The following is a 3,073-nucleotide window of genomic DNA, read 5'->3' as shown; positions in this document are numbered from 1 at the left end:
TTATATTATATATCATGTATCATATATTACATATAACATTATATGTAATATTTTGTTTTTTTATTCTATATTCTATGATTATTTATAAAGAATATTGTCTTTTTTATTTCTCAAAACATGTACAGTATTTACTTTCAATGTTATATTCAAAAGAAAACAACTAATACTTAAAGCATTACACATATTCAGTTGTGATTCTGGAATCATTTTAATTACTTTATATTATAGTATTAATTTATTTATTGAGCTTCACATACTCGTGGGGCCGCGAGTAAAACCTTCATTATTATATACACTGTTATGATAAATTCATTCAAGCAATAACAGCCTAAGGAAAAATTAATGTCGAATGCCATCAGGGACAGACTCTTACGTCGTCAAAATTCATAAATAACATAAGCAGTAATAATACCAGGCTCGGCTTTGCGAGCCAGATTAATGAGAGAGAGAGAGAGAGAGAGAGAGAGAGAGAGAGAGAGAGAGAGAGAGAGAGAGAATGCCAGGATCGGCTTGGCGAGCCAGGTTAATGAGAGAGAGAGAGAAAGAGAGAGTACCGGGATCTGCTTAGAGAGCCAGATTAAGGAGAGAGAGAGAGAGAGAGAGAGAGAGAGAGAGAGAGAGAGAGAGAGAGAGAGAGAGAGAGAGAGAATATCAGGATCGGGTTGGAGAGCCATATTAATGAGAGAGAGAGAGAGAGAGAGAGAGAGAGAGAGAGAGAGAGAGAGAGAGAGAGAGAGAGAGAGAGAGAATACCAGGCTTGGCTCTCCCAGATTAATGGAGAGAGAGAGAGAGAGAGAGAGAGAGAGAGAGAGACTAAAATAAGGTAATCTTAATCACTTGGGTATAGAAGCTAATTGAGAATTTTTTGAAATAATAGGTTAAAAAATACTCTATTGGATATAACAAGTTCTAAACTAGATAGAAGGAGGAAGTTCAACCTCTCTATCGATGATTTGAGATCCTTACCTACGTTTAATTTCGCGTTCTGTTAATGAAGTCTTTTCACTTGTCTTTTACAACAGACTCGAAAACACTTAACATTCATCCTGCCTGCGGCTTCTGCTATTGACAAGGTAGGCTCGAGTGAATAGCATAACCTATAACCAGAGTCAATATAGATGGCATAGCCAACCCGGTTCATTTAGGCCTATGTGCTCTACGGACGTTACAACTGCTTATCTTTGGATATTTTGTATTTATGAAAGATATTTTTACCGTTATTATTATTATTACTAGTGTACTCGTCTAGTCAAAAATTACGGCTGAGTATTTAGATCTACACACACACACACACACACACACACACACACGTACAGACTCGACCCTTCCCACCCCCTCCCCCTTTCCTAACTCTAATCCGCTAGGTCGGCAATTTATGAGAGAGTTTGGTTTCCGAGTGTACCTCTGCGTATGCCCCTCACCAGGGTATGACTACTTCCTCTCCCCCTACCGTAGGGACCTGAAGAGACCGAGTAGTTATACGTTTGGCAATGCCGCTGACCATGACCGAAAAAAATTATATGTAATGTATATATATATATATATATATATATATATATATATATATATATATACATATATTATATATGTATACACACACACACACACACACACACACACACATACACACATATATATATATATATATATATATATATATATATATATATATATATATATATATATATATACTTTTTCTATTTTATGAGGCAGGACCCACTTATGACAATCTTTCCTTTTCACAATTATTCTTATTCAGATTTTCGGCCATACTACGTGGAAAACATTGTAAGATTCCAGTTTATTTCGTAGGTTATGGTTCAGATGTCTCATTAATGAGTATATATTATAGATTGAAAAGTAATTTCATGAATAACAATATTTAGAAACTAACCTAAGACTTTTGGTTATTATTATTATTACTTGCTAAGCTTCAACCCTAGTTGGAAAAGCAGAATGCTATACGTCCAGGGGCTCCAACAGGGAAAATAGCTCGGTGAGGAAAGAGAACAAGGAAAAATAAAATATTTTAAGAAGAGCAACAATATTAGAATAAATATCACTTTATAAACTATAAAAACTTTAACAAAACAAGAAGAGAAATAAGATATAAAATAGAACAGTGTGCCCGAGTATACTCTGAAGCAAGAGAACTCGAACCCAAGACAGTGGAAGACCATGGTACAGAGGCTATGGCACTACCCAAGATTAGAGAACAATGGTTTTATTTTGGAGTGTCCTTCTCCTAGAAGAGCTGCTTACCATAGTTAAAGTCTCTTCTACCCTTATAAAGAGGAAAGTGGCCACTGAACAATTACAGTGCAGTAAGAAGAATTGTTTGGTAATCTTGGTGTTGTCAAGTGTATGAGGACAGAGGAGAATATGTAAAGAATAGGCCAGACTATTCGGTGTGTGAGTGTATAGGCAAAGGGAAAATGAACCGTAACCAGAAAGAAGGATCCAATGTAGTACTATCTGGCCAGTCAAGACCCCATAACTCTCTAGTGGTAGTATCTCGACTGGTGGCTGGTGCCGTGACCAACCTACTACCTACATAAATGTTCATCACCAAATAAACAATTCCTAGTTGTTCAATGTAGAGTATTCCCAGCACAAAAGCAAAATCCTTTCAGCCAGTGATTAGCTTATTGGATAACTCCTTGCCCAGCGATGTGTTGGACCGGCGTTCTAGTCTCGCTCAAGCTCTATAGTTCCTTGTAGTGTTTTCAAACTCACCATCCTTGTGAATCAGTAGAACTTCAAAAGTTCAAAGTTGGAGCAAATGCTTTTTTGTTGACCAGGTGGACATGAGTCTTTTTATAGTTTATTTATGACATATTTGTTTTTGATGTTGTTAATAGTTTATATGTGACATGTCTGTTTTGACGTTGTTACTTTTTTTAGAATGATTTATTGTTAATTTGTTCTCTTCATTTATTTATTTCCTTATTTCCTTTCCTCACTGGGCTATTTTTCCCTGTTGGAGCCCCTGGGCTTATAGCATCTTGCTTTTCCAACTAGGGTTGTAGCTTGGATAGTAATGATAATAATAATGATAATAATAATAATAACA

Source organism: Palaemon carinicauda, chromosome 4 (assembly GCF_036898095.1).
Source record: "Palaemon carinicauda isolate YSFRI2023 chromosome 4, ASM3689809v2, whole genome shotgun sequence".
Lineage (NCBI taxonomy): Eukaryota > Metazoa > Arthropoda > Malacostraca > Decapoda > Palaemonidae > Palaemon > Palaemon carinicauda.
Note: the sequence above shows the minus strand (reverse complement) of the source record.